Consider the following 11796-nt stretch of genomic DNA (forward strand, 5'->3'; position numbering starts at 1 on the left):
TCTTTTTTTATGTTTTTTTTCGGGAATATTTTGAGGAAAATTCTCGGGAAATTGGGAGGAAAAGAAGGAAAAATGAGGAGGAGAGAGTTGAGCGAGTGAGGAGCTGCGGGGAGAGAAAAATGGGAATTTGGGGTGAAAAATGGGAATTTTTCATGGAAAAATGGGAATTTGGGGAGGAAAAATGGGAATTTCGGGTGGAAAATGGGAATTTGGGGTGAAAAAATGGGAATTTGGGGAGGAAAAATGGGAATTTGGGAAGGAAAAATGGGAATTTTTCATGGAAAAATGGGAATTTTTCATGGAAAATGCGAATTTCTTCTAAAAAATGGAAAATTCGGGAGGAAAAATGGGAATTTGGGGTGGAAAAAAGGGAATTCCGGGAGGAAAAATGGGAATTTTTCCCGGAAAAATGGGAATTTGGGGCTGAAAAATGGGAATTTCGCCTGGAAAATGCGATTTTTTCCCTGGAAAATGGGAATTCCGGGCGGAAAAGTGGGAATTCTGCCCGAAAAAAAAGCGAATTTCGGGCTGAAAAATGGGAATTTTTCCCTGGAAAATGGGAATTCTACAGGGAAAAAAATGGGAATTTCATCTGGAAAATGGGAATTTTGGGAGGAAAAATGGGAATTTGGAGTGGAAAAAAGGGAATTCTACCCGAAAAAAAGCGAATTTCGGGCTGCAAAATGGGAATTTTTCCCTGGAAAATGGGAATTCTACCGGGAAAATTAGATTTTTTTTCCCGGGAAAGTGGGAATTCCGGGCGGAAAAATGGGAATTCTACAGGGAAAAAATGCGAATTTCGGGCTGAAAAATGGGAATTTTTCCCTGGAAAATGATAATTCCGAGCTGAAAAAAAGGGAATTCTACCGGGAAAAATGGGAATTCTGTCCTGGAAAATTAGGTTTTTCCCGGGAAAAAATAGGAATTGCGGGCGGGAAAACGAGAATTCCGGGGGGAAATGGGAATTCTACCCGAAAAACTGCGAATTTCGGGCTGAAAAATGCGAATTTTTCCCGGGAAAATGGGAATTCCTAGCTGGAAAAAGGGAATTTTTCCCGAAAAAATGCGAATTTTTCCCTGGAAAATGGGAATTTTTCCCTGAAAAATGGGAATTTTATCCGGAAAATGCGAATTTTTCCCGGAAAAATGGGAGTTTTTTCCTGGAAAATACGAATTCCGAGCTGAAAAATGCGAATTTTTCCCGCAAAAATGGGAATTTTTCCCGGGAAAAATGGGAATTCCGCCCGGGAAATGCTATTTTTTCCCGAAAAATGCGATTTTTTTCCCCTAAAAAATGGGAATTTTGTCCGGAAAAATGGGAATTATACCCCAAAAAATGCCAATTCCGGACGGAAAAATGGGAATTTTGTCCGAAAAAATGAGAAGTTTTCCCTAAAAAATGCGACTTTTTCCCGAAAAAAAGGGAATTCCGCCCGGGAAATGCTATTTTTTCCCGAAAAACGCGATTTTTTTCCCGCAAAAATGGGAATTTTCCCCCGAAAAATGGGAATTTTGTCCGGGAAATGCTATTTTTTCCCGAGAAATGCGATTTTTTTTCCCGCAAAAATAGGAATTTTGTCCGGAAAATGGGAATTATACCCGAAAAAATGCCAATTCCGGACTGAAAAATGGGAATTCTACCCGAAAAAATGCGAATTTTTCCCTCAAAAATGGGAATTTTTCCCCGGAAAAAAGGGAATTCCGCCCGGGAAATGCTATTTTTTCCCGAAAAATGCGATTTTTTTCCCGAAAAAATGGGAATTCTGCGAGGAAAAATAGGAATTCTACCTGAAAAAAAGCCAATTCCGGGCGGAAAAATGGGAATTTTGTCCGAAAAAATGAGAAGTTTTCCCTAAAAAATGCGACTTTTTCCCGAAAAAAAGGGAATTCCGCCCGGGAAATGCTATTTTTCCCCGAAAAACGCGATTTTTTTCCCTCAAAAATGGGAATTTTTCCCCCGAAAAACGCGACTTTGGGTCTCGATCGGCGCTGGGATTTCCCGCGGCTGCCGGAGGAACACAAAGGAGGAAATTCTTTGGATTTCTTTCCTCGCGAAGCTCTCGGGGAGAATCGGAAATTCCCAAAAATCCTCCCTGGAGCCGCGCGAGGGGCGAAGGTGGGAAATCCGGATGGAGGGTTGGGATGGGAGAGAGGATTGGGGGAAAAAAATGGGATTTTGGGGGGAAAAATGGGATTTTTAGGGGAAAAAATGGGATTTTTGAGGAGGAAAAGTGGGATTTTGGGGAGAAAAATGGGATTTTGGGGAGAAAAATGGGATTTTGGGGGAGAAAAATGGGATTTTGGGGAGAAAAATGGGATTTTTGAGGGGAAAAATGGGATTTTTGAGGAGGAAAAATGGGATTTTCAGGCGAAAAAATGGGATTTTGAAGGAAAAAATGGGATTTTGAGGGGAAAAAATGGGATTTTGAAGGGAAAAAATGGGATTTTGAGGCGAAAAATGGGATTTTGAGGAGGAAAAGTGGGATTTTGAGGATAAAAATAGGATTTTCAGGCGAAAAAATGGGATTTTGAGGCGAAAAAGTGGGATTTTGAAGGGAAAAATGAGGATTTTGAAGGGAAAAATGAGGATTTTTAGGATAAAAATGGGGATTTTCAGGCGAAAAACTGGGATTTGGAGGCGAAAAAGTGAGATTTTTAAAGAAAAACTGGGATTTTGAAGAGAAAAACTGGGATTTGGAAGATAAAAATGAGGATTTTGAGGTGAAAAACTGGGATTTGGAGGAGAAAGAAATCCGGTTTTGGGGCTAAAGCTGCGAGTTTGAGGATAAAAATTCGGTTTGGGGGATAAAAATTCGGATTTTGAGGATAAAAATCAGAACTTTGAGGATAAAAATGAGAATTTTGAGGCTAAAAATTCGGTTTTTGAGGGTAAAAATGAGACTTTTGAGGGTAAAGATCTGGGATTTAATCAGAATTTTCCCCCAAATTCCTAAACTTCATCAAAAAAAAACCCAAAAATCTTCAATTCTTCCCATCGCCCGGAAATTCCGGGAGGGAAAAATTCCTCCAAAAGCAGCGAAATGGGAAAAAATTCCCATTTTTTGGGGGAAAATTCCCATTTTTCAGGGAAAATTCCCATTTTTTCCGGGAATTCTGGCAGCTCGCGGCTCTGCTTGGGAGATTTTTGGGGAGATTTTCCTGGAAATTGGGGAGAAATAAATCGGAAAATTCCCAATCCTGGAGAAAAATTCCCTCAAACTTCCCTGTTTGGAATTTTAGAAAAAAACCCAAATTTTTAGAGAAAAACCCAAATTTTTAGAGAAAAAACCCAAATTTTTAGAGAAAAACCCAAATTTTTTAGAGAAAAACCCCAAATTTTTTAGAGGAAAAACCCAATTTTAGAGAAAAACCCAAATTTTAGAGAAAAACCCAATTTTTAGAGAAAAACTCAAATTTTAGAAAAAAAACATCAAATTTTTTAGAGAAAAAACCCAAATTTTTTAGACAAAAACCCCAATTTTTTTAGAGAAAAAACCCAAATTTTTTAGAGAAAAAAACCTTTTGGGATTTAGTTTCTTCCTGGCGGAGCTAAGAAATAAAACTACCAAATAATTCCAATAAATAATAATAATAATAACAATTTCCTGGAGGATTTTTGGAGCTAAAATCCGAATTTTTTTGGGATTTAAAAATCCCAAAATTTCTCCTCCCGAGCGGCGATTTTCCCTCTTCTCCCTAATTCCCAACATTTTTCCTTCTCTCCGAGAAATTGGGGCGAAAAATTCACTTTAATTCGACAGAAATCAATTAAAAAATAAAATTAAAAAGGGAAATAAATAAATGAAATTCTCCCAGCCAGGCTGACGCTGCTTTTTGGGGAATTTTCCAGCTTTTTTAGGATTTTTTGGGATTTTTTTCTGCGGGAATTTCAGCCGGGAAGAGGTTTGGGGAAAAACTTTCGGATTTTTTCCCTTTTTTCCCAATTTTTTATCCTTTTTTTCCCAATTTTTATCCCTTTTTTTCCCAATTTTTAATCCCTTTTTTCCCATTTTTTCCCATCTTTTTTTCCTTTTTTCCCATTTTCCCTATTTTTATCCTTTTTTTCCCGATTTTGATCCCTTTTTCCCCATTTTTTGGGTTTTTTTTCCCATTTTTTATCCCTTTTTTCCCATTTTTCCCCAATTTTTTACCCCTTTTTTCCCTTTTTCTCCCATTTTCATCCCTTTTTTCCTGATATTTTATCCCTTTTTTCCCATTTTTTGATCCCTTTTTTCCCATTTTCCCCTTTTTCCCATTTTTTCCCATTTTTCCCATTTTTTATCCCATTTTTTCCCCTTTTTCCCCAGGCGGAGGAAGGAAAACCACAAAAAGGCTCCAAAAAACCCCAAAAATTCCCCAAATTCGAGGTTTGGCGGCAAAACTTTGGGGTTTTTTCCCCATTTTTCCCTTTTTTTCCCATTTTATTTCCATTTTTACCCTTTTTTCCCCCTTTTCCCCCATTTTTTATCCCTTTTTTTCCCATTTTTAATCACTTCTTTTCCCTTTTTTCCCATTTTCCCCCATTTTTTATCCCTTTTTCCCCATTTTTCCCCCATTTTCCCCATTTTTTTATCCCTTTTTTCCCATTTTTCCCCCATTTTCCCCATTTTTTTATCCCTTTTTTCCCCATTTTTAATCCTTTTTTTCCCCTTTTTTTCCCCTTTTTTCCCCTTTTTTCCCATTTTTTCCCATTTTTCCCCATTTCCCCCCCAAGCAGAGGAGGACAAACCCCACAAAATCTCCAAAAAACCCCAAAAATTCCCCAAATTAGAGGTTTGGGGACAAAATTTGGGGTTTTTTCCCCCATTTTTCCCCATTTTTTCCCCATTTTTTCCCATTTTTTCCCCTTTTTTCCCCAAGATTTTTCCCCTTTTCCCATTTTTTATCCCTTTTTCCTCGATTTTTTCCCTTTTTCCCATTTTTTCCCCATTTTTTACCCCTTTTTTCCCATTTTTTCCCATTTTTCCCCCGATTTTTCCTTTTTTCCCATTTTTTCCCCTTTTTTCCCCCAAGATTTTTCCCCTTTTCCCCATTTTTTAATCCCTTTTTCCTCGATTTTTTCCCTTTTTCCCCATTTTTTCCCATTTTTTATCCCTTTTTCCCCCATTTTTTCCCATTTTTTCCCTTTTTCCCCATTTTTTACTCCTTTTTTCCCATTTTTCCCCATTTTTTCCCCTTTTCTCCTCAAGATTTTTCCCATTTTTCCCCATTTTTTTATCCCTTTTTCCTCGATTTTTTCCTTTTTTCCCATTTTTCCCCAATTTTTCCCCTTTTTTCCCCCCTAGACGACAAAAAAACCCCAAAATCCCCAAAATTCCCAACCCCGACCCTTCAATCCGCACCGTCAAGTTCGAATTTTGCCGAATTTGGGATTTTCCGGTGGCGAATCAGCAATTTCCGACCTTCAGCCCCAAAAAAAATTCCTTTTTTTTTTTTTTCTCCTTTCTTTGTCCTTCCCCTTCCTCTCCTCGCCAAGTTCTCCTCCAAACCTTTTGTTCCTCACTCCTCCTCCTCTTTCGTCCCCAAAAAACCCGAAAAATGGGGAAAAATGGGGAAAAAATGGGGAAAAAATGGGGAAAAAATGGGGAAAAATGGGAAAAAAAAGGAAAAAAAAGGCTCTGGAAGAGAAGATTTTCCCGAATTTCCAGGATTTTGGGGAGAAAAAAGGATGGAAAATGTGAATTTCGAACCATCGAGGATCTCGCAGCTTTTTGCTTTTGGAATTATTTGGGGAAAAATGGGAAAAAATGGGGAAAAATGGGGAAAAATGGGAAAAAAAAGGGAAAAAAATGGGAAAAATGAGAAAAAAAAGGGAAAAAATGGGAAAAAATGGGATAAAAAGGCTCCGGAATCGAAGATATTCCCAATTTCCAGTGGATTTTCAGGATTTTGGGGAGAAAAAAGGATGGAAAATGTGAATTTCGAACCATCGAGGATCTCGCAGCTTTTTGCTTTTGGAATTATTTGGGGGAAAAATGGAAAAAAAGGGAAAAAAATGGGGAAAAATGGGAAAAAAAAGGGAAAAAAAGGGAAAAAATGGGAAAAAAAGGCTCCGGAATCGAAGATATTCCCAATTTCCAGCGGATTTCCAGGATTTTGGGGAGAAAAAAAAGGAAAATATTAATTTCGAACCATCGAGGATCTCGCAGCTTTTTGGTTTTGGAATTATTTGGGGAAAAAATTGGGAAAAAAAGGGGAAAAATGGGGAAAAAATGAGAAAAAAAAAGGGAAAAAAGGCTCTGGAAGAGAAGATATTCCCAAATTTCCAAGATTTTGGAGACAAAAAAAGGAAAAAATATTAATTTCGAACCATCGAGGATCTCGCAGCTTTTTGCTTTTTCACTCCACGCTGGAATTATTGGGGAAAAAATGGGAAAAAATGGGAAAAAATGGGAAAAAATGGGAAAAAAAAGGAAAAAATCGCATTTATTTCGAGTTTCTCCCAAGGAAAAACAAAACCTGGAATTCCTCGTTGGATCTCCACGTTGAAGGTAAATAAAAATCTTAATTTTTTGGGGGTTTTATTTTGGGGAAATGAATTCCTCCTTCCCTCCTCGCGTTTTCTCACAGAATTTAGGATTTTTTTTATTATTATTTCTCCTCGGAATGATTTTTTTTTTAAAGTTCTTTTCGCTCTTTCTTTTAAAAAATAAATTAAAAATTTCAAAATTCCTCGGGAATCCCAAAATCCGCATTTTCCGCCCAGTTTTGGGGGTTTGGATTTCCCAAAATCCTCATTTTTCTCCCGATTTTTGGGAATTTCGATGATCCCAAACCCTCAGGAATCCCAAAATCCACTTTTTTCCCCCCAAATTTTAGGGATTTAGGGTGGAAAAATCCTCTTTTCTCCCCAAATCTTCGGATCTGCATTTCCCCAAACCCTCCAGGAGTCCCAAAAATCCGGATTTTCTCCCAAATTTTAGGGATTTAGGGTGGAAAAATCCTCATTTTTCCCCCAATTTTACCATCCGGATTTCCCCCAAACCCCTCAGGATTCCCAAAAATCCACATTTTCCCCTAATTTTAGGGTAGAAAATCCTCATTTTCTCCCAAATTTTAGCATCCGGATTTCCCCCAAACCCCTCAAAAACCCAAAAATCCTCATTTTCGCCCCAAAATTTAGTGATTTTAGGGCGAAAAATCCTCATTTTTTCCCAAACTTTCCCCATTTTTTTCTCTCCTCGACTCACAAAAAACCCGAAAAAAATTGTTAAAACCCACAAAACACCCAAAAAACCCCAAAATCCTCTTTTTTCCCCCCAATTTTAGCATCCGGATTTCCCCCAACCCCTCGAGAATCCCAAAAATCCTCATTTCCCCCCAAAATTTAGTGATTTTTGGTGAAAAATCCTCATTTTCCCCAAACTTTCCGCATTTTTTTCTCTCCTCGACTCAGAAAAAAATTCAAAAAATTCAAAAAACCCCAAAAATTTAAAAATAATCTCCTGAGGAGCAGGAAACAAGTCTGAAATCCTCATTTTTCCCCAAATTTTAGGATTTTAAGGCGAAAAATCCTCATTTTTTCCCAAACTTTCCGCATTTTTTTCACTCCTCGACTCACAAAAAACCCGAAAAAAATTGTTAAAAACCACAAAAACCCCAAAAAATTTCAAAACCTCCCCGGAGCAGCAGCGAAATAGTCAGAAATCCTCATTTTCGCCCCAAAATTTACTGATTTTTGGTGAAAAATCCTCATTTTTCCCCAAATTTCCCCCATTTTTTTCTCTCCTCGACTCACAAAAAAATTCAAAAAAACACAAAAAAACCCAAAAAATTTTAAAACCTCCCCGGAGCAGCGAACAAGTCAGAAATCCTCATTTTCCCCCCAAAATTTAGGATTTTAAGGTGAAAAATCCTCATTTTTTCCCAAACTTTCCCCATTTTTTTCACTCCTCGACTCACAAAAAACATCAAAAAACCACAAAAAACCACAAAAAATTTAAAAATCATCCCCGGAGCAGCAGCGAACAAGTCAGAAATCCTCATTTCCCCCAAATTTTAGGGTGGAAAATCCTCATTTTCCCCCAAAATTTAGTGATTTTTGGTGAAAAATCTTCATTTTTCCCCAAACTTTCCCCATTTTTTTCACTCTTCGACTCAAAAAAATCATCAAAAAAACCACAAAAAACCCTAAAACATTTTAAAAACCTCCCCGGAGGAGCAGAGAAAAAGTCTGAAATCCTCATTTCCCCCCAAAATTTAGCGATTTTTGGCGAAAAATCCTCATTTTTCCCCAAACTTTCTGCATTTTTTCACTCCTCGACTCACAAAAAAACCCAAAAAACCCCAAAAAATGTAAAAACCTCCCCGGAGGATCCTCGAACAAGTCCGAACGGAACAGGAAAAATTCCTTTTTCGCCTGGAGGAACATTTTTTGCAATGTTACCGGATGGATCGATGGAGATTTTTCCAGCCAAGCTGTAATTAGCGGCGACGCTAATTAGCGACTTGCGGCGGCGAGTTGCGCTTTGGCTGCGCAGCCTGCAGGCTTTTGGGGGAAAAAATCCCAAATTTCGGCAAAGCAGGAGGAGGAGGAGGAGGAGGAGGAAGGATGGAGAGGAGCGGAGAGGAGGTTTGAGCGGAAAAATGCGATTTTTGGGGAGGAAAAAATGGGGTTTTGGGGTTTTTGGGGGGAAAAAATGGGATTTTGGGGTTTTTTTGGGAGGAAAAAATGGGATTTTTGGGGGAGAAATTTTGAAAAAATGGGATTTTTGGGGGTTTTGGGAGGAAAAAATGGGATTTTTGGGGGAGAAATTTTTTTTAAAATGGGATTTTCGGGGGTTTTGGGAGGAAAAAAATGGGATTTTGGGGTTTTCGGGGAGGAAAAAATGGGATTTTGGGGTTTTTGGAGAGGAAAATTTGAGGTTTGAGGGAAAAAAAAATGGGATTTTGGGGTTTTTAGGGAGGAAAAAATGGGATTTTTGGGGTTTTTGGGAGGAAAAAATGGGATTTTTGGGGGAGAAATTTTTAAAAAATGGGATTTTTGGGGGTTTTGGGAGGAAAAAATGGGATTTTGGGGGTTTTGGGAGGAAAAAATGGGATTTTGGTGTTTTTTGGAGAGGAAAAAATTGGATTTTGGGGTTTTTTGGAGAGGAAAAAATGGGATTTTGGGGTTTTTGGGGAGGAAAAAGGGAGGTTTGAGAGGAAAAAAATGGGATTTTGGGGTTTTTGGAGAGGAGAATTGGAGGTTTGAGCGAAAAAATGGGATTTTTGGGGGGTTTGGAAGGAAAAAATGGGATTTTTGGGGGTTTGGGGAGGAAAAAACGGGATTTTGGGGGTTTTGGGGAGGAAAAAATGGGATTTTGGGGTTTTTGGGGAGGAAAAAATGGGATTTTTGGAGAGGAAAAAATGGGATTTTGGGGTTTTGGGAGAGGAAAATTGGAGGTTTGAGGGGAAAAAATGGGATTTTGGACGTTTTTTGGGGAGGAGAATTGGAGGTTTGAGCGAAAAAATGGGATTTTGGGGGTTTTTCGGGAGGAAAAAATGGGATTTTGGGATTTTTGGGGAGGAGAATTGGAGGTTTGAGAGAAAAAAAAATGGGATTTTGGGGGTTTTGGGGAGGAAAAAATGGGATTTTTGGGGGTTTTGGGGAGGAAAAAATGGGATTTTGGGAGGTTTTTGGGGAGGAGAATTGGAGGTTTGAGAGAAAAAAAATGGGATTTTGAGAGAGAAAAAAGCCCAAAAAAAGGGATTTTGGGGGTTTTGGGGAGGAGAATTGGAGGTTTGAGCGAAAAAATGGGATTTTGGGAGAGGAAAATTGGAGGTTTGAGCCCTAAAAAATAGGATTTTGGGAGGCTTGAGCTAAAAAAATGGGATTTTGGGATTTTTGGAGAGGAAAATTGGAGGATCGGGAGAGGAAAATGGGAGGTTTGAGCTAAAAAAAGGGGATTTTGGATGTCTGAGTCCCCAAAAAATGGGGTTTGGGAGATTTGAGCGCCAAAAAATGGGGTTTTGGGAGAGGAAAAAGCTAAAAAAAAAAAGGGATTTTGGGAGAGGAGAACTGGAGGTTTGAGCCCCAAAAAATGGGATTTTTGGAGGTTTGAGTAGCAAAACAATGGGATTTTTAGAGGCTTGAACCCCAAAAAATGGGATTTTAGGAGAGGAAAAAAAGGGATTTTGGGAGGGGAAAATTGGAGGTTTGAACCCCAAAAAATGGGATTTTGGGAGAGGAAAATAGGAGGTTTGAGCCATAAAAATGGGATTTTTGGAGGTTTGAGCTCCAAAAAATGGGATTTTGGGATTTTTGGAGGTTTGAGCTCCAAAAAATGGGATTTTGGGATTTTTGGAGAGGAAAATGGGAGGTTTGGGCACAAAAAAAAAGGGAATTTGGGAGAGGAAAAAATAGGATTTTGGGAGAGGAAAGTTGGAGGTTTGGCAGAAGGAAAATGGGAGGTTTGAGCCCCAAAAATTGGGATTTTCGGAAGTTTGAACCCCCCAAAAATGGGATTTTTAGGGTTTGAGCCCAAAAAATGGAATTATTGGAGGTTTGAGCTTCAAAAAATTGGGATTTTTAGGGTTTGAACCCCAAAAAATTGGGATTTTGGGAGGTTTGGGAGGTTGGAAGGTTCGCTGGGGAGGAACAACCTGCGGGGAGGGAAAATCCCGCGGAACTCCTGAGCCATTTCTGGGTCATTTCTGCGCAATTTCCGCACAATTTCCGCGCAATTTCCGCGCAATTCCATCACAATTCCTATCGGAATCCCTGAAAAATCCCAGCGCAATTTCCGCACAATTTCTGCCTAATTTCAGCTCAATTTCTGCCCAATTTCAGCTCAATTTCCGCCTAATTTCTGCTCAATCTCCACCTAATTTCTGCCCAATTTCAGCTCAATTTCCGCGCAATTTCTGCGTAATTTCAGCTCAATTTCAGCTCAATTTCTGCCTAATTTCAGCTCAATTTCTGCCTAATTTCTGTTCAATTTCTGCCCAAATTCTGCTCAAATTCCGCTCAATTTCTGCCACAATTTCTGCTCAATTTCTGCACAATTTCTGCTCAATTTCTGCCTAATTTCAGCTCAATTTCTGCCTAATTTCAGCTCAATTTCAGCTCAATTTCTGCTCAATTTCTGCCCAAATTCTGCTCAATTTCCGCACAATTTCAGCTCAATTTCCGCCTAATTTCAGCTCAAATTCTGCTCAATTTCTACTCAATTTCAGCTCAATTTCTGCCCAATTTCTGCTCAATTTCTGCCCAAATTCTGCTCAATTTCCGCACAATTTCAGCTCAATTTCCGCCTAATTTCAGCTCAAATTCTGCTCAATTTCTACTCAATTTCAGCTCAATTTCTGCCCAATTTCTGTTCAATTTCTGCCCAAATTCTGCTCAAATTCCGCTCAATTTCTGCACAATTTCTGCTCAATTTCTGCCTAATTTCAGCTCAATTTCTGCCCAAATTCTGCTCAATTTTTGCACAATTTCTACTCAATTTCCGCACAATTTCTGCTCAATTTCCGCCTAATTTCAGCTCAAATTCTGCTCAATTTCTACTCAATTTCTGCGTGATTTCTGCTCAATTTCAGCTCAATTTCAGCTCAATTTCTACTCAATTTCCGCTCAATTTCTGCTCAATTTCCGCCTAATTTCTGCCCAATTTCAGCTCAATTTCTGCATAATTTCTGCTCAATTTCTGCTCAAATTCTGCTCAAATTCTGCTCAATTTCCGCTCAATTTCTGCCTAATTTCAGCTCAATTTCTGCATAATTTCTGCTGAATTTCTGCCCAAATTCTGCTCAATTTCTGCACAATTTCTGCTCAATTTCTGCCTAATTTCAGCTCAATTTCAGCTCAATTTCAGC

Source organism: Lichenostomus cassidix, unplaced genomic scaffold (genome assembly GCF_008360975.1).
Source record: "Lichenostomus cassidix isolate B80296 unplaced genomic scaffold, HeHo_3.0 HiC_scaffold_876, whole genome shotgun sequence".
NCBI classification, from domain to species: domain Eukaryota; kingdom Metazoa; phylum Chordata; class Aves; order Passeriformes; family Meliphagidae; genus Lichenostomus; species Lichenostomus cassidix.